Source organism: Scyliorhinus torazame, chromosome 9, assembly GCF_047496885.1.
Source record: "Scyliorhinus torazame isolate Kashiwa2021f chromosome 9, sScyTor2.1, whole genome shotgun sequence".
In the NCBI taxonomy this organism is placed as follows: domain Eukaryota; kingdom Metazoa; phylum Chordata; class Chondrichthyes; order Carcharhiniformes; family Scyliorhinidae; genus Scyliorhinus; species Scyliorhinus torazame.
In genome coordinates, this window is record NC_092715.1 from 50,896,847 (window position 1) to 50,922,138 (window position 25,292).

General features: G+C 44.1%; 1 protein-coding gene across 2 annotated transcripts in view; it reads right to left on the reverse strand.

Annotated features, from left to right (window-relative positions):
- The window catches only part of irf2b (interferon regulatory factor 2b), a 163,788-nt gene extending 138,783 nt beyond the window's left edge, over positions 1-25,005 (reverse strand). For both annotated transcript variants that reach the window (XM_072515865.1, XM_072515864.1), the window contains exons 1-2: positions 24,758-25,005; positions 13,059-13,173 (exon numbers count right to left, since the gene is read on the reverse strand). The gene's annotated coding sequence lies outside the window, so the exon portion shown is untranslated. The remainder of the gene's footprint in view (positions 1-13,058; positions 13,174-24,757) is intronic.
- Between the last annotated feature and the right edge of the window lie 287 nt (positions 25,006-25,292).

Sequence of the window (25,292 nt, forward strand, 5' to 3'; positions counted from 1 at the left end):
TTCAGGTAAGCGTTCTCCAAGGCAGCCTTCAGGAAAACGCAGAATCGCCGAGCAGAAACTTATAGCCAAGTTCCACACACATGAGTATGGCCTCAACCGAGACCTTGGATTCATGTCGCATTAAATTCACCCCCCACCATCAGGCTTGTGAAATCCTACCAACTGTCCTGGCTTGAGACAATTCACACCTCTTTAACCTGTGATTATCCCTCTCTTTGGATCTGTAAAGACTTAATTACCTGCAAAGGCTCGCGTTCAAAGTATCGTCTTGCATCTTTGACTTTGTCCATATATATGTTTCTGGAACCTACCTCTTCATTCACCTGAGGAAGAAGCAGTGCTCCGAAAGCTAGTGATTCAAAAGAAACCTGTTGGACTTTAACCTGGTGTTCTAAGACTTCTTACTAACCTCTCTTGAGACAGTCGGACACATGACTGACTAATGTCAATGCCACATCATCACCTATGTCCTATATTAGCATAAACTATCTGTTAACCCTTTGTATGTAGCCACTTCCTATACGATGCTAGGATGCAGACCAGCGGGTCCAGAGGACTTGTCAGCCTTTAGACCCAATACAACTTTTTCTCTCGTCATCAAGATTGTTTTACAATGTTCCTCCTTCTATTCCATTGTAAAGGCAGCTGGGAAATACTTGTTCAAAGTCTCTGCCATTTCCTTCTTCCCTTTATTTATTCCCCAATCTCACCCTCTAAGGAACCAGTGTTTTTTTTTTTAGTTACTCTCTTCATTTTCATATGTAGTGTTTCACTGGTTAGCACTCATGTATCTCACCTCAATGAGCACAAATGTTCACTTTATTTAAAAAATTCAATGGTAACCAAATTGTACCAAAATATGAGAGAAAATTCATCCTGTGTGTGATGAAGCAGATATTTGCAGTTTTTCCCCATGTACATGAGATAATGCTCTCAGGTTCCTTTACCATCTGCCAAATTTGCCTGAACAAAATTTTGAGTTACCATTTGTTGCTACGTTGGAAATTAAACTAAATCAAGATCAAGCTGCCAAAACAGTTACTTCCTGATCTAACCCAAGATAACACTGTCAAGTTGACAACACTGAAACATTCTGATTAACAGCTGAGCTTTAGAACAGCTCATTAAATTGTCTAAATATGGATGTTTTAAAGTCCATGTTTTACAGATGTTAATTTACACCATATCTGCATTTAATTTTTAATTGGCACAACTCTGTGTTTCGTTCATGCCTTGACGATGATGTACACTCAGACTTTGATTCGGTCTGTTATTACCTGCTTTGTTCTGCGCAGCCAAATAAAATATCCCAACCCTGTGGTATTTACTAAAGTACCACTAGCAAAGGAAATCAAAGCTAATGGACATTTTCACTGAAGTTTGTAACTAATCGTTTCAAATATCTCTTCACAAACAGAACTTCATTTCCATTAACGAATTGGGAAGCATACAGCCTATTATTATTAAGATTATAAATATATCTTGGTAGGTGAGATGATTTTGGCATCTGGAAAATTGTAGAACGGCTACCTCTAAACACAATAACAGTTTAAAAATTGATTTTTCGGGATGTGGGCTTCGCTGGCTCGGCCATTATTTGTTGCCCATCCCTAATTGCCCTCGAGAAGATGGTGGCGAGCTGATTTCGTGAATTGCTGCAGCCCATGTGGTGTACGTACACCCACGGGGCTATTAGGGAGGGAGTTCCAGGATTTTGATCCAGCGACAGTGAAGGAACGCCGATCTATTTCCAAGTCAGGGTGGTGAGTGACTTGGAGGGGAACTTCCAGATGGTGGGGTTCCCAGGTATCTGCTGCCCTTGTCCTTCTAGACGAGAGCAGTTGTGGGTTGAGTTGCTGCAGTGAATCTTGTAGATGGTACACACGGCTGCTACTGTACGTCGGTGGTGGATGGAGTGAATGTTTGTGGAAGGGGCGCCAATCAAGTGGACTGCTTTGTCTTGGATGGTGCTGAAGTTCTTGAGCCCAAGCTGTACTCATGCAAGCAAATGGGGAGTATTCCATCACATTCCTGAATTGTGCCTTGTAGATTGTGGACAGGCTTTTTTTTTGGGGGGGGGGGGTCAGGAGATGAGTTACTCGCCGCAAACAAGTTACAGCCTGCGAAGTGAAAGTACATTCTTTGCTGTCTGCCACTACAGAGTTTGAATCAAACTTTATCAAAGTGGTACAGTAATGTCAGAGATTGCCTCAATGGTCTAGTCTTTCCTCTCCTCTACATTGTTGCAATGACTCCTTTCAGATTAAACCTCTTTCTCTGTGCAGTGTTAAATGGATCCCAAGCCAGATGGTAAAATATAAATTCAGAAACAAATTATTTTCTTGATGGTAGGTTTATTTACAGAATGCAGCATTATGTGCACTTGCCTCTTAACTACCAACCAGTCCAGTGGCCCAGTAGTCCCTCTTTATATTCTCTTTTATTTATATTCTCTTTTAACAAAACAAAAATCAATAAATTAAACTAATTAGAGTGGTTGACGGCCCTAGTCCCTCATTGTATGTCCTATTGAAGAACAATAAGATCAAAGAACAGTAAAACAAAATAATCAAAGTGGGGGGAGGTGGTATGATAGCCCTGGCAGGGCACTATCACTAAAGCAAAACGTCAAAGGGAACTTATAACATCAAAATGGTATCTTCTGGGTTGAAAATGTACCCCAGACCCTGCAGTGCCCACCGGTCCCAGAATCCTTCAAGCGTACAGGTGGACACTGTGTCCTTTCTTTCTCCTGGGCCACATACATAGCAGCGGTAAAGGGGCAGACAGACGGGCTGGAGGACCCTCTTGGCCACCTGCTGCCTGGACCTGTTGATGGCCACCTTGGCCACGCCCAGGAGCAGGTTTACAAGGAAGTCTTCCCTTTCTGCACTGGATGTAACGGCAGGAGGCCTTGTGGTAGCGCCCCTACCGCTGCACCAGAAGCTCCGGGTTTGAGTCCAAAGCCAGGACTTGTTGGCCATAGAAGAAGTATTCAACATGGTTCAACGGGCTGATAATCAGCTCATAAATCCTTCCACCACTTCCCCATTAGTCCCCAACGGGTAAAATAAAGTTCATGGGTGTGAAGGTATTGTGACAACAAGCCTAACATCGGTAGTGGGGAAAATTCTTGTATCCATTATCAAAGACTTTATAGCGGAATATTTAGAAAGCAGTGACAGGATCAGTCAGTCAGCATGGATTTATGAAAAGGAAATCATGCTTGACAAATCTGGAATTCTTTGAAGGTGTAACCGGTAGACTTGACAAGGGGGAGGCAGTCGATGTGGTTGGTATATTTGAACTTTAAGAAGGCGTTTGACAAAGTCCCATATAAGAGATTATTGTGCAAAATTAAAGCGCATGGGATTGGGGGAACTGTACTGAGGTGGATAGAAAACTGGTTGGCAGAGAGGAAACAAAGAGTAGGAATTAATGGGTCCTTTTCAAATTGGCAGGTGCCACAGGGATCGGTTGCTGGGACCCCAGTTATTCACAATATATATTAATGATTTGGATAATGGAACAAAATGTAACATCTCAAAGTTTGCAGACGATACCAAGTTGGGTGGGAGGGTGAACTGTGACGAGGATGCAGGGATCCTACAGCATGATCTGGACAGGTTGGGCAAGTGGGCAAATCAATGGCCGATGCAGTATAATTTGGATAAGTGTGAGGTTATTCAATTTGGAAGCGAAATCAGGAACGCAGATTACTACCCGAATGGTTGTAAATTGGGAGAGGGGAGTGTCCAGCAGGACCTGGGTGTCCTTGTGCATCAGTCGCTGAAGGTAAGCATGCAGGTGCAGCAGGCGGTAAAGAAGGCTAACGGGATGTTGGCCTTCATTGCAAGAGGTTTCGAGGACAGAAGCAGGGTTGTGTTGCTGCAATTATAAAACCCTGGTTAGACCACACTTGGAATATTGTGCCCAGTTCTGGTCGCCTCATAATAGGAAGGATGTGGATGCTTTGGAGAAGGTGCAGAGGAGATTTACCAGGATGCTGCCTGGACTGGAGGGCATGTCTTATGAAGAAAGGTTGAGGAAGCTAGGGCTTTTCTCACTCACTGGAGCGAAGAAGGAAGAGACGTGTACAAGGTGATGAGAGGCATGGATAGAGTGGATAGCCAGAGACTTTTCCCCAGGGTGGAAATGACTGTCACAAGGGGACGTAATTTTAAGGTGATTGGAGGAAGGTATAGGGGAGATGTCAGTGGTAGGTTCTTTGCACAGAGAGTGGTGGGTGCGTGGAATGCACTGCCAGCGGAGGTGGTGGAGTCAGAGTCATTAGGGACATTTAAGCGACTCTTGGACAGGTGCATGGACAGCAGTAAATTGAAGGGGTGTAGGTTAGATTGATCTTAGATTAGGATAAATGGTCGACTCAACATGGGCCGAAGGTCCTGTACTGTGCTGTATTGTTCTATGTTCTATGTAATTTGCAGGGCCTTGGTGAGGCCACACCTAGAATATTGTGTGCAGTTTTGGTCTCCTTTTCTGAGGAAGGATGTTCTTGCTCTCGAAGGAGTGCAGCGAAGGTTTACCAGACTGATTCCAGGGATGGCGGGACTGTTATATGAGGAGAGATTGACTAGGTTAGGATTTTTCTCACTGAAGTTCAGAAGAATGAGGGGGGGGATCTCATAGAGACTTATAAAATTCTAACAGGTCTAGATAGGGAAGATGTTCCCAATGAACCAGAACCAGTGTCCAGAACCAGTGGTCACAGTCTGAGGATTCAGGGTAAGCCATTTCGGACAGATATAAGGAGACATTTCTTCACACAAAGAGTGGTGAGCCTGTGGAATTCATTACCACAGGAAGTAGTTGATGCTAAAACATTGAATATATTCAAGAGGCGGCTAGATATAGCACTTGGGGAGAATGGGACCAAAGGCAATGGGGAGAAAGCAGGATTAGGCTATTGAGTTGGATGATCAGCCATGATCGTGATAAATGGCGGAGTAGCCTCGAAGGGCCAAAAGGCCTCCTCCTGCTCCTATCTTCTATGTATCTATACATCTATAAGTCCGTCTTTACAGTCTTCTGAGAAATCAATTTCGCACTATATGCTGTGTTGCAATTTTCAACTTTATCTCAAGGGTTTACCTTGTAAGCAGGTGGAATAACCAATTAAAAAGATAAGATATCCCAGGTTCAAGATGAAGTAGAACCATACCAACCCTGATGGTTCCTTTATGGATCTGGCAAAGTGTCTTCAGTTCATGGCCAAATAATTAGAAAGAGCTTTTGCATTAGGACAGGGTTCTCCAACTCTACCACGACATTACTCTCCTACTCTGGGGAGATATTAGCATGGCGATAATGTCACTGGACTAGTAATGCAGAGGTCTAAACTAATGCTTTGGAGTCAAAATTCCACCACGGAGGCTGGTAGAATTTAAATTCAGTTAATAAATCTGGAATACAAAGCTAGTCTCCGCAATAGTGGCCATCGTGCATTGTTGTAAAATCCCATCTGGTTCACTAATGTCCTACGGGGAAGTGAATCTGACATTCTTACCCAATCTGGCCTACATTGTTTTGTTACCTGTAAGGCAGGTATTCTGTGCTACTTAGCTCAGTTGCAGTAGAGGCTTTGCAAGAAGGCTTGACGTCGTCCAGAAATTTTACAGGTTTATTGAGCAACACAACTTAAACAACGTGAGTTCTTACTTTAAGAACTGTACTAGTAGAAAGGTTACAACTTTTCTATACACTACAACTCGGCCTGACCACACCAGCAGCCCTGAGCTAAATCTCTGCCTCTGTTCTCCTCACAGTCTAATCCACCCAACCGGGCAGAGGACTGCTTACTTCCCCTTTTATACACGCCAATTCTGCCCCCTAGTGGTCTTTCCATTACCCATCAGCCCCTTCTGTACATACCCATGTAAAGATCACTACATCCCCCTTTTTCACTTTTTTTTTCATGGTTGCAGAGTCGCAACTAAAAAATCAAACACAATTAGTTTCATGCACAACTACAGAACAGAGAGCAATGATTGTATCAGTTCATGTTCACAAGTTCAGACGGTTGGGTGCACGTCTGATTCGGGTAGACCTCCTGAGTGGGCATGGAGACCCAGAGGTTTATATGTCCATTTGGGCACCAACCGCTGGTGTCCCGGGATGTTGCATGATAGCGTCCTGCAGATCTAACGTCGGAAATACAGGTTGATGAGGTGGAACATTCAGCAGGTCTCGCCAATTGCGTCCAAACAGTATTCCATCATCAGACTTCACAATGTACGATCGTGGCGATACTTGGCGGAGCACCATTGCCATGTTAGACCAACCTCCACCAGGGTGTCGCAATCTAACCATGTCGTTGATCGCTAACTGATGCAGCACTTTCGCATACCGGTCATAGTGCTGCTTTTGTCCGTGATGTTGGTGACACATCTTGTCCAGGACTGGCAAGTGATCTGGATTGGCGAAGTGTAACGCTGGTAGCGTTGTCCTCACATCTCAATTGAAGAGCATTTGAGCCTGTGACAGTCCAGAGCTCAAAGGCGATGAACGATATGACAATAGAGCCAAGTGTATGTCGGAATTCGAGTCAGTGGCCTTGCTGGTCAGTTGCTTAATAATGTGGACACCTTTCTTCACCTTGCCATTCGATTGAGGAAAGTGTGGACTCAACGTCACGTGCTTGAAGTTGTATTTTTTTGAGAATTCCAACCACTCCCAGCTTACAAAGGAAGGACTATTGTCAGACATGATTGTCTGTGGGATGCCATGCCAGAAGGTTTCCTTGCAGGCTTTGATAACTGACGCCTATGTGAGATCTGGGAGTTTCATTACCTCCGGAAAGTTGGAGTAATAATCTATGAGAAGAGCACAGTGTCGGCCCATGGGATGAAACAAGTCGATGCCAACTTTGTCCCACGGTGATGTAGCCATGTCATGCTGCTGGAGTGGCTCCTTGCATTGTGCCGGTCGATGGTTTTGGCACGTATCACATGTGAGCACCATGTTTGTTATGTCCTCGTTTATCCCAGGCCAGTACACAGATTGCCTCGCTCTTCTTTTGCACTTCTCGACACCAAGGTGCCCCTCATGAATCCTGCGGAGCATGTCCGCCCGGAGCGCCAGAGGAATGATGATTCTGTCATTTCGCAGCATGATGCCATCCACCACGGACAGTTCAGTTTGGACGTTTTGGAACTGTGGGCACCGCCCTCTTGGCCAGCCATGCTGAAGGTTGTGCATGAACTGGAGCAGGGTCGCATCTTCTCGTATCGCCTGACGAATTTGCTGCAGCCTCTCGTCCGTTGCCGGGAGTGTCTCCCTGCACGAGTGCGCATGAGCTTCTACATCATTAATGGAAGCCGGAGGTGGACTGTCAGCATCACTGGTTCGGGATAAGGTGTCAGCTATTATTAGGTCCTTCCCAGGAGTGTAGACCAGTGTGAAGTCGTACCTCCGCAACTTCATCATCATGCGTTGTAGGCGCGGTGTCATGTCACTGAGATCTTTGTTGATAATGTTGACCAGTGGCCTATGATCAGTCTCCACTAAAAATGTGGGAAGACCATACACATAGTGGTGGAATTTTGTTATACCCGTGATCAATCCCAGGCACTCCTTCTCTATCTGTGCTACCTGCACTCCATGGCGGTCATCGCTCGAGAAGCGTAAGCCACTGGGACCCAGTCTGACTGGTCATTCTGTTGAAGTAGCACCGCACCAATTCCATGTTGACTGGCGTCGGTGGAGATCTTTGTGGGTTTTGCCGGGTCAATGAATGCCAGCATTGGAGCTGCCATCAATTGGTGCTTCAGGTCCACCCACTTGTCTTGGTGGCGTGGAGTCCAGTCAAACTCTGTGTCCTTCCTTATCACTTGTCGTAACGCCGTCGTCCGTGCTGCTAGGTTCGATATGAACTTCCCTAGGACGTTAATGATTCCAAGAAACTGAGCACAGCTTCCTTGTCACATGGCCGCTGCCTGATCTGAATTGCCGCGATCTTCTCAGCTTCACCCCGTGCTCTGATACCGTGTCACCCAGGAAAGTCAGAGATGAACGTGCAAAGGTGCGCTTGGCTTGGTTGAGCTTCAGCCCAAATTGATAAGATTCTTTGGAAGACTTGTTTTAACCGAGCAATGTGGTATTCCTCTGTCGTTGACCATATTATGATGTCATCAACATATACACAGATGCCTTCAATGCCCTTGCTCATCTGCTCCATAATTATGTGAAATATTTCGGATGCAGAGATAATCCCGAAAGGCATACGATTATAACAGTATCGTCCAAACGGTGTGTTGAAGGTACACAGCAGTCAGCTGGAATCATCGAGCTGCATCTGCCAGAAGCCTTGTGAGACATCAAATTTGGTGAATATGCGAGCCTTCGCCATTTCACTCATTATCTCCTCCCGCTTGGGGATAGGGTAGTGCTCCCTGCGAATGTTTTTGTTCAAGTCTTGGGATCTAAACAGATTCTGAGCTCACCGGACGGCTTCTTGACACATACCAACGAGCTGACCCAATCAGTCGGCTGTGTGACCTGTGATATGATGCCTTGAGATTGGAGGCGTTGGAGTTCTGCTTTTAGCTTGTCCCGCAACGGAGCTGGTAGCCTCCTTGGTGCATGAATGACCGGTGTTGCATCGTCTTTGAGCAGGATTTTCTACTTGTAGGGTAACGTACCCATGCCACAAAAGACATCAGGATACTCACTGAGAAGCAGCTGGATGGCATCGGCCAGTCGTGATGAGTCAACAGTGTTCATGAAAATCCTTTGTATCAGTCACAAATCCTTGCAGGCTTGAGCACCTAACAGTGACATTCTTTTGTCATCCACGATCTCAAATCGTAGTCCTTTTGTGACTTTCTTATGAACTACTTGTAGGGGGCATGATCCCCTCGAGGAGATCTGGTTGCCATTGTAATCTGTTAACTTGCATGCAGCAGGTATCATCTCGTGTGTCCCTGGGATGGATGCGAGATCTTTGCTTGTCATCAAGTTCGCGGATGCTCCCGTGTCAAGCTTGAATGTAATTGGGGAGTTGTTCACTTGCACCGTGGCACTCCATTCGCTTGTGGATTCAGTGGTATGCACGTATTGAGGCTGTGTGGTCAGCTCGTGCGGTTCGGCTGTGGCATTTATGATTCCAATGTGTTCTCCCAGGAGTGGAACTCTTCGTGGTCGGAAAAGTTTTCTTCGAGTGTCTGAGTGTCCATTGCATCTACTGTGTGAACCTTGAAGTTTCCATGTCTTTGCATTGGAGAGTAATATTTGGCTGTGGACTGACACTGGGAGGCAAAATGATTCATCTTGGAGCACTTTAAACATCTTTTCCCTAGTGCAGGTGGTGCCACAGCGGTAGCACGTCATGACGTCCGTGACGTCACGTGTCGGCTGCAATCGCACATGCGCGACTCGCTCTTCTGGCTGGGGTCGGTACTTTACATACCGGGATCTTGCGTGATCGCGTTTCTCCTGACTGCGCCAGCAGCCGGAAAAGAAAGCCTGTGAGGAGAGGCCACCATTTTTACATCTTCCACCTCGTGGAGTACTTTCTCCATGTTTTTTTTTCAAGAAGCTTCAGGTACTGCTGTTTTTTCTGTTCTTTCTGTAAGCATTTTGCTATGGTAGTTTTTAAAGTTAAATCATTTTGCCGCATTAAGGATTCCCTTAAATTTTCATCTGAGAGACCATAGATTAATTGATCCCTGATGATGGAGTGTTACATCAGCATAGTTACAACCTTGTGCTAGCAATCGGAGATCTGTGATAAAATTAGAGATAGTCTCCCCGTTTTTTTAAAAATCTGTTGCGCAGGTTAAATCGTTCCATGACTTCATTTGACTGTGATTTAGTGTTCATCAAATTTTGCCATTATCACTTGAAAGCTATTTTTATCTTCATTGTCACCATACGTAAAAGAATTATAGATGTCTACAGCTTGCCGGCCTGCCGTTGAGAGTAATATCCCAATCTTTCTCTCGTCGGAGGCTGCATTTAAGGCAGTAGCCGCCATGTATATTTGAAGCTGCTGTTTATACATTTTCCAGTTACTATTTAAATTACCGGTAGTTTTCAGCAACACTGGAAGGGACGTGTGGTCCATCACCTCGGTAGGTTGTCTGGAATCAAAATGCTGCAAAGTCTTCCACAGTCGAACGGCTGGCCCGTTACTTTTGCTGCTTGTCTTGGTTCTTTCTGGTCTCTAACCTAATCTATCTAGTACTGTCCGATTAAAGCCAATCTGGTACCATGTTTTGTTACCTGTAAGGCAGGTAATCTGTGCTACTTAACTCAGTTACAGTAGAGGCTTTGGAAGAAGGCTCAAAGTCGTCCAGAAGTTTTACAGAAGGTTTATTGAGCAACACAACTTAAATAACTGCGTGAGTTCTTACTTTAAGAACTGTACTAGTAGAAAGGTTACAACCTTTCTATACACTACAACAAGGCCTGACCACACTAGTAGCCCTGAGCTAAATCTATGCCTCTGTTCTCCTCACAGTCTAATCCACCCAACCGGGCAGAGGGCTGCTTGCTTCCCCTTTTATACACGCCAATGCTGCACCCTGTGGTCTTTCCATTACCCATCAGCCCCTTCTGTACATACCCATGTAAAGATCACTACATACATGACCTCCAGACCCACAGCAGTATGGCTGACTGTTAACTGCTTTCTGAAATGGTTTAATACGCCACTCAGTTCAAGGGTAATTAGGAATGGGCAGGAGATACTGGCCTAGCTAGAGATATTCACCCCTCATGAAAGACTAAAAATAAAATCATTAAAGGGGCAATGTGATACTTTTTACCCTGTCAGTACACAGTACATATTTATATAGTGCCTTTTACATAATAAAACACCCCTAAGCAGCTTCACAGGAGCTATACAAAGGGAAATTTGACACCAATCCACCATATTAAGGCTGATGACCAAAAGCTTGGTCAAATAGATAAGTTTTAAGAAGTGTCCCAAAGGCAAGAGGTGGAGAGGCAACGAGGTTGATGGAGGGAATTCCAGAACTTAAAGCCTAGGCAGCTGAAGACACAGCTGCCAATGGTGCAATAATTAAAATTGGGGTGCGCAAGAAGCCAGAACCAAAAAACGCTGTGATCTTGGAAGGTTATAGGGCTGGAAGAGGTTAGAGGTAATGCCATGGAGGGATTTGAAATCAAGGATGCAAAATGTAAGATCAAGGCATTGCCATACCAACAGCCAGCTCTTGTAGGTCATCGAGCACAAAGTTAACAGTGAATGGGATTTGGTACGGGTTAGGGTACATGCAGTGGCATTTTGATTGATCGCAAATAGAGGTGGGAGGCCAGTTGGCAGAGCACTGGAATAGTTGAATCTATTACAAAGCATTACATTGTATTTGCAGGGCAGCAGATACAAACCATTCAACCCAACAGCTCCAAGTCTGGTGTTTGTGCTCCACACAATCCTCCTCCCACTATTTCACTTTATCAACATATCATTTGTTTCTCCCTAATGTATTTATCTAACTTCTCCTTAATGCATTTATTATGCTAATTGCCTCAAACAATTCTTGTGGTACCGACTTATAAATTTTAACCACTCACTCGACCAAAAGGTTTCCCCTGAATTCCCTGTTGGATTTATTTGTGACTATTTTATATTTATACCCCCTAGTCTGCCTCCAACTTCATCTGATACTTATTTTCCACATCAATCCCAGCAACCTGTATCATAAATTAAAGACTTTTTAAAAATATATTTTTATTGAGGCATTTATAATTTTAACAATTCTAACAAGATATCAAAAGAACAAAATGAACATCACCCCCCCCCCCCCCCAACCAACAAGACCCAGCCAACATGGCTTACATAGACAACTCCCCGATCTCAATGACCCACTAACCTTCCCCCACCTTACCCAACCCCCCTTAAACCGCTCCCCCCCCCCCCCTCGCCCCCCACACACACACACAAACTGCTGACAGCTTAATTTTTCCCAAAGAAGTCGATAAATCGCTGCCATTTCCGGACAAACCCCCTCAGATTCAATCCCCTCAGTACAAATTTAATCTTCTCGAGCCAGAGAAACTCAGCCATGTCACTGACCCACACCCCCGACTTCGGGGGCTCTGAGTCTCACCATGTCAATAAAATCCGTCTCCGGGCTACCAGGGAGGCAAAGGCCAAGACACCGGCCTCTCTCGCCCCCTGGACTCCCGGGTCTTCTGACACACCAGAAATTGCCACTTCTGGACTCGAAACCACCCTTGCATTCAGTATCTCCGACATGGTGTCAGCAAACCATAATCTTAAAGACTTATCAGTTCATCAATTAGTCTTCTTTCCGAAAAAAGGGGCCCTGGACTGTTTCATCTTTCCCAATAGGCATAATCTCTCAGTTTTGTTATCTTTCTTGCACCTTCTCCAGTGCCTCTTTTACAATATGCAGACCAGAACTATTCACAGTTACTACAAATGTAATCTACAAGTGTGGGGGAGGCAGTGGCCTAGTGGTATTGTTATTGGACTAGTACTCATTGAGACCCAGGGTCACGTTCTGGAGAATGGGGTTTAAACCCCACCAGGACAGAAGTTGAAATTTGAATTCAATAAAGACCTGGAATTAAAAAATCTAATGAAGCCATTGTCAATTGTGGTCACTGTGAAGTCCTTCACACCACCGTTAGCACTTCCTACACATCTTCATTGCAATCTGACCATTTAATTTGTATCCCCCCCCTCTCTTATACAGTGTATAATCCATCACATTTCACCCTCTTTAGGTCTGATGCAGTCATATGGACTAGAAAAGTTAACTCTCCACAGATTCGGCCAGGCCTGCTGAGTTTTTCCAGCATTTTCTGTTTGTATTTCATTAACTTCTCAACACTTGTATCAGCTCTAGCAAGCATCATAATAATCTTTGAAAAACAAATCCTTATTATTTCAGTTTCCCTACCCTCGTCATGACTGATGGTGGGCCCTTCCTTCTCTATTGTTTTATTTTACTTCAGGGTTTTGTTCAGGGCTCGACATGGTGAGTGCAAGTAAAAGGTTCAGTTAGAGTCAAAGCAAAATTAAAACTGCCTGCTTGTTTTCTTACCTGAAAGCTGAATGGGTCTTGTGGGGTCAGAACAGTTTTTGACTTGGAGAGAGTGGCATATGGGAAAAGGACGATACCTCTGTCAGATATGAGGTGGGCCTTGCACATTCACTGACTAAAAAAAAAAGATGAAAAAGACATTTACTTAATGCTGTGCTGCATAGGAATAAAAATCAGATTTTCTTTTGCAAGGAAGGAAAATCTGGATTCTAAAAAAACATATTTCACAGGAACAAGTGAGCAACAAAACAAGTACACTACAGAAAATAAGAACGGAAATTGTTGTCAATGGTCTGGCAGCAGCCGTGGACAGAGGAACAGAGTTGACGCTTCCAGTCGAATAGAACTTCTTCACGAAGAAAAGTCATATTCGACTCAACTAACTCTGTTTTTCTCTCTCCACAGATGCCACCTAACCTGCACTTTCTGTGAATATTTCAGATTTACAGCATCCATAGTATTTTTCTTTTAATTAAGTACACCATAGAATTTTTGCAGAATGAGGAGATGAATGGATTCTAGTTGTCAAGCTGATCTTAGAGGAGTTACACATGCGAACGCACTTACTTGTCCCAAATTACTAACAAATATACCATCAATATAAGAATTTTGCTCCTCGATTTCTATTTTTTAAAATAAATTTAGAGTACCCAATTCATTTTTTCCAATTAAGGGGCAATTTAGTGTGGCCATTCCACCCACCCCGCACATCTTTGGATTGTGGGGGCAAAACCCATGCAAACACGGGGAGAATTGCAAACTCCACACAGACGAAGACCCAGAGCCAAGATTGAACCTGGGACCTCAGCGCCGTGAGACAGCCGTGCTAGCCACTGCATCACCGTGCTGCCCCCAACCCCCTTGTTTTCTTTTGTTCATATTCATTATTGAAAGTTACGTCTCAAAAATATTAACTCAAACTATAGGGCAGCATTTGACATGGTAGTTTCAGTCACCTGAACATCTCAACATGCGAGTAAGCACTTTGGTGACAGGAGTTAAGCAAGAAGGATTGCAAACGGGTAGGATTGGCCTGTGTTTCGGTCGTGCATGTTATTCTTGGACATGTGTGATAACAAAGTTGGCTGAAATACAAATTAGAATGCCGTCTTCAGTATCCTTTGTGTTTTTATAAAACATTTTTTTCAAAATTTCAGCCACAACTGTTTTTGACACCTGTTATCAATACATAACCACACTCAGAAGTTTTGATCCCTTCAAGCCTCTGTGAAGTTGAAATACCAGCATTTGTTCGCATTCTGAATGGAAATTAAACTCCACGGAAAGTCACTACTTTTAAAAAATAAATTTAAAGGCCCAATTCTTTTTTCTTCCCAATTAAGGGGTAATTTAGCATGGCCAATCCCTGCACATCTTTGTGTTGTGGGGGTGAGACCCACGCATTCACGGGGAGAATGTGCAAAATCCACATGGACTGTGACCCAGGACCAGGATCGAATAGGGGCCCTCGGTGCCGTGAGGCAGCTATGCTCACCACTGCGCCACCGTGCCGCCCCTCGGAAAGTCACTACTTAAGCAATTTGTGGATTTGATACCAGGCCTTTGTGGTCATGACAATAGGTTTATTGAATAACATATACGTGAAAACTGCTACCTGATGCAAGCTAGGTACCTCAAGTACACAATTTAGTGATTTTAAAAAAATGTTCAATGCTTCCTCATTCAGTTTCCACTGTTTTTAATTTGCTTTATTTTCCAAATCATTGGCTCCATTACATCATACTCCTGACCATCATCTGAAAACATGAGAACAAGTGATCCTACCTCTTGATTTATCTGGTGTTACCCCCTCAACCACAGTCATCAAGGGGAAAAATGATTGTTATATGATTTCAAACATGCAGCAGATTTTAACTGAAGTTAAAATGATAATAGGCATGCAATAAAAATGTGTGCTGCTTCAGGTGAGGGGGGGGGAGGAAGCTCTTATTATATCAAAACTTGGCAAGACATATCACTAGACAACAGTACACTGCACTAGCTGTTATTACATCATTTTGCATGCACTGAGGTGAATGAAATGCAACTGTTGCAAAACAGGAGTTCCACAGAGAATAGAATAAATAACAGTGTAATTATTGAAGATAATGCAACATTTTAATTTGTATATACCTGAATAAAGAGCATACAATATACTGTATGGCACAAAAGAAGTTACAATTAGAGTGCGAGAAACCCGTAGCTCTAGTGTCCCAAATGCTCCTGTCCAGCCAATTCATGGGTCCAACTGCACAGACTTAAGTTGTTCATGTACAAACAGCATGGACAAGTATGTTCAATTGAAACCATCCCACTGGATGGAAATAAGGAATTGAGGCTGAAGGAATAGATTTAAAAACAAATGATACGTTACTTCCATTACAAAATAGTTGTTTCTAGGACCTGCAAACTAGCACTGAAGGTTGTAATAACCACTGTATTTTTATGCACTGTATATTTACTGTATTTTTATGCAAGTGCATCAATAAACCGAGCTTCCTATCAATGGATCAAAAAGACTGTCTTTTCAACTGCAGAACATTTGGCAGCAAAATGACTTCCACAAAGACGGAAGCAGGAATATAATTTTTATCATTCTTAAATAAATAATGGTGTGATTTGGTCAGTTGTAAAATTAGAGAAGTTATGTGTAATGGAAACAAAGGCATAATTGTAATTTATTAATAGTCACACAATTTCCTGAGAAAGATGGAAGTTTCAGCCAGGAAAGAAGGATTTAAACATGTGAAACCAAAAGTAATTTACGATTAACCAGACAAAAAGCAAAAATGCCAAACGCAATGGAAATCTGTTGGGTAATCTCCTCACAAATAATATGGACAATTCTCAGCGCACAAATGTATTGGCTAATTCCATAACATTCATTGCATTAGAAAATGAAGAACGGGCAACACGGTGGCACAGTGGTTAGCACTGATGCCTCACGCCGCCGAGAACCTGGTTTCGATCCCGGCCTTGGGTCACTGTCTGTGTGGAGTTTGCACCTTCTCCCCGTGTCTGCATGGGTCTCACCCTCCACAACACAAAAATGTGCAGGGTAGCTGGATTGGCCACGCTAAGTTGCTCCTCAATTGGAGAAAGCAAAATAATTGGGCACTCTAAATTTATAAAGAATTTTTTTTTAAATGAAGAACGTGCATCCCACTTTCTTAAACCTCATAAGTACCACAACGAACATGTATCGTGAACACATTTTTTGAAGAATTTCCAAGGTGTGATCTTTGTTCAATTTTTTTCCAGAAATCTGGATTGTGAAACTGTCCAAAGGCAGGGACAGCCTTATACCTGTTCCTTAATATTTAGAGTAAATGTTATGGAATACGATTTGCACATTTGTTCGATATTGGGGACTGTCTAGAAATATGCAACGATGGCATAAGTGGTGGGCACTTTATTACAGATGTGAGCCATTTCCAGGCTTTTTCCAAAGATTTCAAAGATGTCATCATATTAATAAGAAAAAATGTAACAGTAAGTATTTTTTTCAATTTTTAATTGAATAACATTTTTTTTCATGTGAAGTAATTTTTAGTTTCCATGAAAAAAACATTTGAAGGAAACCTGCCAAGGTTGTCACTCACTAAGTGCAACATTACTTAAGTTTAAAAGTATAAATACTGGTACAAGTCACTCATAAATATCAGTACAATTTAATATGTTTAAGAAGAGTCACTCTTGTGGCCTTTAAAACATACATGCAAAAACATTTCCCAACACAGAAAAATGACTTTTTCCAGAATGAAAGTTGTAAAGGCTTTTTTTTTACATTTTGTTTCCCTTTAATGAGATCACACCTTTGAAATAATAGCTATAAAAGACTGGAAATGTGCTCACATTTCTTATAAAGTCCCCACCTCTTATATTATCACTGTTCATCCCACACAGTGTCCTTTTTTAGGTAAAGGGTGTCATTACCAAAATTACAAATATGTTACTTAAACTGTATTGGATATGTTGCTTATTTCAGGCTGGCCAAGCCACTGCTTTTTTTTACAGTCCCAGTCATTCCTTATTTCCCATCACAAGTTCCAGACTCTGTTTTACAATCAGGTTTAAATTTGGTCCATTCTTCGAAGATGGGATTAGGATAGGTACTTGATGGTTGACACAGACACGATGGACCGAATGGCCTCTCTCTGTTCTGTTAAACTCTATAACAAATCTCAAGTAAGTATTTGAACAGGGTCATTAAGTTATGAAATCTCAAACTTCCAAATTCCCATCATAGATATCGGCCCATGTTGTAACCTGCATAGCATGGGGAGACATTGAAAATGTCCTTGTTTTGACTTCTGGTGACGGCGGGCTGGAGGCAGCTGCACACTGGAGGGCTCCCGCTCGGGAATAGAATTTTCAGGGTTTTTGGCTCCCGGTCCCAGGGGCAATGGAGGCCGAAAAAGCTGTAAGGAGGCACAGGTAGGAGAAATGTCCTAGTTTGGGAAAAGAACGGCCGTGAAAAAGGGGGTTAATGGAAGTCCGCCAGTGAGTAGAAAAGTCAGCTCAGGAACTGTAAGGAAAGCAGAGGCTGGGGCACCAGGGAAGGCCGCATTGCTCACAGCAGAAGAATTTACCAAGGTGATGGCTGTGGAACTTGAAAAACAGTTCACAAAACACAGGGAAGCGATGAAGAAGCAGATGGGGGCGGTATTAAAGTGCTGGTGGAGGAGGCGATTACCCCGGTGAGGGCGGTGGTATCAAGTGCAGCGGCGGAGGTGTGGGAGCAAGGTGAGACACTGAAGGAAGTGGAAGAGGCATTATCGTAGCACAGTGATCAACTCACCTCGATGGGAAAGGAGTTGCGGAAGGTGATAAAGAGACCAACAAGGGTCTGCGAGCCAAAATGGAAGACCTGGAAAACAGATCCAGGTGGCAGAATCTGAGGATCGTGGGTCTGCCCAAAGGGGTGGAAGGCCCGAGGCCGACGGAGTATTTTGCCACGATGTTGGCGGAGCTATTGGGGAGGGGGACGATCCCATCCGATATGAAATGGATCGGGCTCATTGGTCGTGGAGGCCTATACCAAAGGCGAGTGAGCCGCCAAGAGTAGTAGCTGTGTGTTTCCGTAAGTACAGCGTGAAGGAGACGGTCCTGTGCTGGGCAAAGCAGAAGCGGCTGGAGCTGGTATACGCATATACCAGGATTTTACCATAGAGCTGGCGAGGAGGCGGGCGACCTTCAGCCGGTTGAAGAAGGCACTGTACATCAGCAAGGTGCAGTGCAGCATAGTATATCCAGCTAAGTTGAGGGTGACCTACAAATCCAAGGACTTTTATTTTGGGATGGTGGAATGGGCGGAGGAGTTTGCGAAGGCAGAAGGACTGTGGCAGAATTGAGAAATGGGACTGAGAGCAGGTCGTGTACCGATGTAGCCTCATGTAACTTTATTTTTTTCACTGCGTGTTGGTGTATGTACTAAATGAGTCGACACTGTATATTTGGACAAGGGAAGAGTTGGGACATTCTTTTGCAATGATGGTTCTATGGGACTTGGGTGTGTATGCTGGGGTTGTGTGCTAAAAGGGATTTCTTGGTTTTCCTGGGACCGGGCAAGGGGGAAGGAGACCCGGGAGGGGGCTTCCACGCTGGTCGGCTTAAGCCGGGAGTAAACGGGAGTGAGGTGGGGGGAGGGGCTGCGACCATCGGAGCCTGGTACAACAGGTTTTGATGAGTCTAGCCGGGGTGAAAAGTTGGGGGAAGGAACCAAGGTTGGGGGGAGGAGTTTACAAGAGGAAGTGGGGGGGAGGACTCTGGGGGAGGGGGGTGTCTACAATTCATGGGTGCCATTCACGGTACTCTTCCGGGGATTGGATGGCGTTGAATATTAGGGGGGGTGGGGGGGTGGACTATATATGTCAATGGTGACCATGGGAAATTCCTGATTCCTTTTTCTATTTTCCTTTTTTTTTCCTCCTGGGGAGGGTTTGTTTTATTTGATGCTCATATTGTCATGCGGGCCGTTGTTTGGGGGTTGGTGGGAGGATGTGATCATTGTTGTTAATAAGGGGATTGTCATTATATTTGTTACCGCTTACTGTTTGTTGGTGGGGTGAAAGTTTTGAAGAAAATGTGAAAATGGAGAATAAAAATATTTATTAAAAAAAAGAAAATGTACTCGTTTTTGGGTTGGAATCCCCGGTCCCCCCAGCTGTATGTTTCTCAGCTCCGCACCATTCACTGGCAACAAGATTCTCTTACTCCCACCGCCTGTCAATGGGATTTCCCATTGAAACCACCCCATGCCATTGGGAAACCCACGGGTGGGGTGCACTGCCAGTGGGAACACAAAATCCCAATGGCTGGTGAATTCTGGCCCTTTATTGCGATGAATTTATGATTTTCTTATGACTAATCTGTGCAATAAAAAAAAAACAATTGTTTGTTTTGGGGCGGCACCGTGGCGTAGTGGTTATCACTGCTGCCTCACTGCGCCGAGGACTCGGGTTCGATCCTGGCCCGGGGCACTGTGCATGTGGAGTTTGCACATTCTCCCCCTGTCTGTGAAGGTTTCACCCTCATAAGCCAAAGCTTTGCAGGATAGGTGGATTGCCAATGCTAAAATTGCCCCTTAATTGGAAAAAAAATGAATTGGGTATTTTAAATTTATATCTTTAAAAAGTAATTGTTTTTGTTTCAAGCTGAGGTACAAAAGGGAAATTGTGTGAATACTGTTCAAAATGACAGTAGCTCTTTTCAGGATGAAAGGCCAGTAATAGTGAATATATAATAGAACATTACAGCGCAGTACAGGCCCTTCGGCCCTTGATGTTGCCCCAACCTGTGAAACCAATCTAAAGCCCATCTACACTATTCCATTATCATCCATATGTTTATCCAATGACCATTTAAATGCCCTTCATGTTGGCGAGTCCACCTACTGTTGCAGGCAGCGCATTCCATGCCCTTACTACTCTCTGAGTAAAGAACCTACCTCTGACATCTATCACCCCTCAATTTAAAGCTATGTCCCCTCGTGCTAGCCATCACCATCCGAGGAAAAAGGCTCTCACTGTCCACCCTATCTAATCCTCTGATCATCTTGTATGCCTCTATTAAGTCACCTCTTAACCTTCTTCTCTCTAACAAAAACAGCCTCAAGTCCCTCAGCCTTTCCTCATAAGATCTTCCCTCCATACCAGGCAACATCCTGGTAAATCTCCTCTGCACCCTTTCCAATGCTTCCACAGCCTTCCTATAATGCGGCGACCAGAACTGCAAATAAAACTTTACGGTACAAAATCACCATCGTCTCCAATATCTGTTCTAGATCCTCCCCAAATGTGCAAACTTTCATTACTGTTACAGATTTCTTATTGTGTTGTCCGCCACTTTCTTAAAAGGAGAAAGTAAGGAAGAGTAGTGAAGAGATATGGGTAAGTATTTCAGAATTCAAAAGACAACAACTTGCATTTAAACAGCATCTTAACACAGTAATATGCCCCCAGATGTTTCACAGGAGCATAATCATATGAAAATTGACAATGTGCCACAGAAGGAGATGTTAGGAAAGTTGATAGAATACTCAGTCAATTAAGTAGCTTTTAAGTAGATGTTTCCATTTGTAGGAAAAACTAGAACCAGAGGACACAATCTCAGACTAAAGGGATGATCCTTTAAAACAGAGATGAGGAGGAATTTCTTCAGCCAGTGGGTAGTGAATCTTTGGAACTCTTTGCCGCAGAAGGCTGTGGCGGCCAAACCACTGAATGTATTTAACACAGAGTGTAGCCATCTCAGATGGCCACCTGCAAAGGACCATGGGAATCATGGCCAACCCAGGACTCAGACAGACTCAGAGCTTGTGTGTGTATTTGCGACCCAGATAGCTAGATGCGATTGAAATCCCCGCTCATTTGCATTCTAATGGCCCATTTCCCCAGAACAAAAGAACTGTACTCAGGTAACCGATACACAGACAGACTAATCGGCGCCACTCCCTTTACTCAGGGAGCCCAAACAACCAAGGTCAATGACTGCTAAGGACACGGCCAGCCATCAAGGCTTTATTGGCCAAAATCGATGGCAGTGATCAAAGCCTGTCGAATTATTGGGTCCAAGTTAATGACCGCCCTAAAGAGCGCGAAATCCCAGAGGGATAAGAAGAGACACAGCCATGTGCTCGGTCTCTCTTGGATCTGGCCTATGCCAACCCAAGTGCAGCATAATGACCAGACAGACAAGCTCAAGACCAACAATTGCTACCAGGTGGACGAGCCCAGCAGAAACAGAGCCACTTCTTCCACCCAGCCACGCAAGATCCGGACAAAGGCCTTGTCCATCTGCATAGAGCCGGTTGCCCTGAAGTTAAGTATAGTTTTTGTTATTGTAGTTGTTAGGTGTAGTTTAACTTGTAGTGTTTTGTGTTGCATGGCGAAGTAATCCTTGTGTGTAAATAAACCATCTTTGAACTTGAACGGACTAACTGGTTGTGTGGTCCTTTGACTGATATCTAGTAAAGCCTTGTGGTGGTATCATTTGATACCTGGCGACTCTAAAGAGCATCATTATTAATTGGCAACATTATTGACGACTCCGGTGCCGATTGGCAACATTATTGGTGTTGCTGGTGGGACAGTATTCCATTAAATTGGCAACAAGAGATAGATAGGTTCTTGATTATTAATAATAATAATCATCACTTATTGTCACAAGTAGGCTTCAATGAAGTTACTGTGAAAAGCCCCTAGTCGCCACATTCCGGCACCTGTTTGGGGAGGCCGGTACGGGAATTGAACCCGCGCTGCTGGCCTTGTTCTGCATGACAAGCCAGCTGTTTAGCCCACTGTGCTAAACCAGCCCCTAATAAGGGGCTCGGGGTTATGGTGAGGAGGCAGGAGAATGGGGAATGAAAAAATATCAGCCATGATTGAAAGGCAGAGCAGACTCGATGGGCCGCCGAATTCTGCTCCTATGTCTTATGGCTTCCCCTCTCAAGCCAACCATATTACCAGCCCTTTCTTCTCCTGGAAAGTTCAGCCCACAGTATTTTTATAGAAATAAAACTCACTCCAAAAGCCTTAAGTTCAAAAAAATCACTTTCCCTCATACTGATTCACACAAATACATTCAAGTGTCCATTTTTTTTTAAATTTCGAGTCTAGAAATACTGATAAAGGGAAGCTGATTATATCAGAGATCTCCCACCAATGCTGAACCAAGTATCAGCAGGAATACTGGAATAATATGGTGGGAAAGATTTCTCCATCCCAAAGACACAAGAAAACCAGCATCCAGCACAAAAAAAGTGGAGGAATGCAGGGGCACTAGTGCATTAAACACGTAAATCTACATCACCCAAATGTCCTTGTTCTTTTACGTCCATCTATCAATCCCTGCCCCAAATACATCTCTGCTCATTATAATGGTCTGTTCCCAAGAAAGAGCTGTGCATGCACAAAACGTTTTTCAATTATACTGGTGCAAAACCTGCAAAATTAAGGGCAATATAGCATGGCCAATCCACCTAACCTCCACATTTTTGGATCGTTGGAAGAAGCCAGAGCACCCGGAGGAAACCCACACAGACAAGGGTAGAACGTGATAAACAGACAGTTACCCAAGGCCGGAATCAAACCTGGGTCCTTGGTGCTGAGAGGCAGCAGTGCTAACCACTGTGCCACCATGCTGCCTTGTTATTATTTTGTGACCATAATAATAATAATGTTTATTGTCACAAGTAGGCTTACATTGCAATGAAGTTACTGTGAAAAGCCCCTAGTCACCACATTCCGGCTCCTGTCCGGGTACACCGAGGAGGAATTCAGAATGTCCAAATTACCAAACAGCACATCTTTCGGGACTAGTGGGAGGAAACCAGAGCACCCAGAGGAAACCCACACAGACTTAGGGAGAACATGCAGATTCTGCACAGACAGTCACGCAGCTGGGAATCGAACCTGGGACCCGGGTGCTAAGAAGCAACAGTGCTAACCACTGTGCTATTAAACTATGCACTTGAATTATATAGAATAGGCCATTTCGCCCAACTACTCTACACATGCCAACTCCAATTAATTAATTTCACCCTATCAGCCCATCCTTCTATGTAATCCGTCCCCGTGTTGTTACTTAACTTCACCTTACATGTGTCTGCTATTCTCCTCAGCCATTCCATGCCAAAGTGCTTTCTACAATCTAATCACTCTGTAGTAGAGACGTTTTCTCCCAAGTTCCTTCTTGGATTTAAGAGTTGACCACCTTATATTTAAGGCCTCTACTAGCTTTGGACTCCTATACAAGAGCAAACATCCCTACATCTACCTTTTCGAAATCTTTCATAATTATAAAGATCAGGCCACATCTCAATCTTCTCATTTCTAAGGAGGCGGTTCAGTTTTATCCCCACACAGCTGTACCCCTCACAGTCCTGGTTAACTTTCAGTGCACCTTTTCCAGAGTGCTTCTAGTTTTAACATGGAGACCAGGGTTGTGCACAAGCACCTTCAAATCCGGTTTAACCATTTAACTTTCACCTCAATCGAATCCCCCAGCATCTAAATATTTGAAATGAAAACATATTTCTTCCACTTGCCGCCCCGATTAATTTGCCAGCTCGGTTTATTTTTGCTTTGGAACTGCAATTCTCCAATTATAAACACCCCCCTTCATCTGACTATTAAAGAAGAGGGACGCACGCACACATTGGCTGCCAACTCCATCAGTCAGCGACTCAGCAGCCCCCTCACTGGCCGCTACGACACGTCAATCACAGGGCTGGGCTCCTATTCGTCCGGGAGGTTGTCAATCAAAACGCTGCCCTGCCCTTGGCGCGCCCCAGCTGTGCAGATCTCAGAAAGGCGGAAGTGAATCCAGTTAAAATAAAACATTAAAATAAAAGTAAAGCTTACAAAAAATACAAAATCGCCCAGCATTACTGCAGACCCACAGTTCTATATTTTTTCGGCCGAGAAGACATGAGAACTGGTACATCTCAATACAAGGGCCAACATTATTTCTGCATTTAATAGACTGAAGACAGCGTTGTCCTATAAATATGCCTCCACGCAACTGCAGAGTTATCCTAAACATTCTAAACTGAACTGTGTCACACCAAGATCGTTTAAGACATTTCTAGTTACAATGTCCTCCTGTTATTTAGCGGCCTCCGGCTCTCGTTTTAAAGTGTCTACACAAGTCCAAAAGGACAAACCGAAACTGCAGAGTTCCTCCATATTTCAATGCAGATTCTGTAAAATGCGCTTCAAGTTCAGTCGCCCCGACCAAAAGTCAGTGAGAAGGAATTATTTTTTTTACAAAGTGCACTTGCTGACAGGAATGGTGCCGGATTGCACTTTAACCTTTTTTTTAATGAAAACACACACAACGCAACACACACAAAAGAGCCAGCATTTGGTAAAAGAAACAGAAACAAATTGCGTGTCGGCAAAGATCCAAGTCCGGCGTTAATTAAATTACTAACATTCGATGATTCGCAGCAGTGTTTATGGTAAAAACGAAACTAAAACTACAGAAAAAAGGAAAGCTCCGCGCAAAAGTTGGAAACACTTTTCGTTTTCCTTTTGCAGCGAGGCGGCTCGAAGCGCTTGTTTCTCAGTCTCCCTCCCTCCCAAAAAGAAAGAAGAAACGCTGACATCTGCCCTGCATCTATAAATGTTGCAATACAACAGAGGCGACTTCCTGCTCAATGCATTCAGAATCTTTGACAAAACCGGATCATTTACCTCAAAATCCCCACTTCCAAAGATAAATGATCCCCTGGTGAGGTTTTTTTTTTCAAAGTGTCTTGACAGTGGGATGGTCACGTCGAGAGGGAGGAGGGCTGGTGGTGATTGTTAGTGCGGGGAGAGGGGGGGGTAGCGTCCAAGAGGTAACCCCCAGCCCCGCCACTTGCAGAATTTAGATCGAAAGTAAAAGAAGGCGGCGGTAAGCTGGAAACTTCTCTCTCTCTCTCTCTCTCTGCCGCCGCCACCCCCCCCCCCCCCCCCCCCGCGCGATTTGTTTTTGTGTTTTGCCCCTCAGAATTTACAACATCGCCTGGGCGGGCCTCGGTCCTCAACTGCGGAAGTCTTCCGCGAACTTCCATTGGCCTGACGGCCTCCCTCCCTCTCCACTGGCTCCATCCTTCACTCGGAAATGTATTTTTTTCAGTTCCTCCACTTCCCCGTTCGTCAGCTCAGCGGACGGAGTGAGCGCCTGCTGTCAGTTGTTCAATGTTGGCATCAGTGCCCGGCTCCGGCAAACCTGACTTCAAACCGG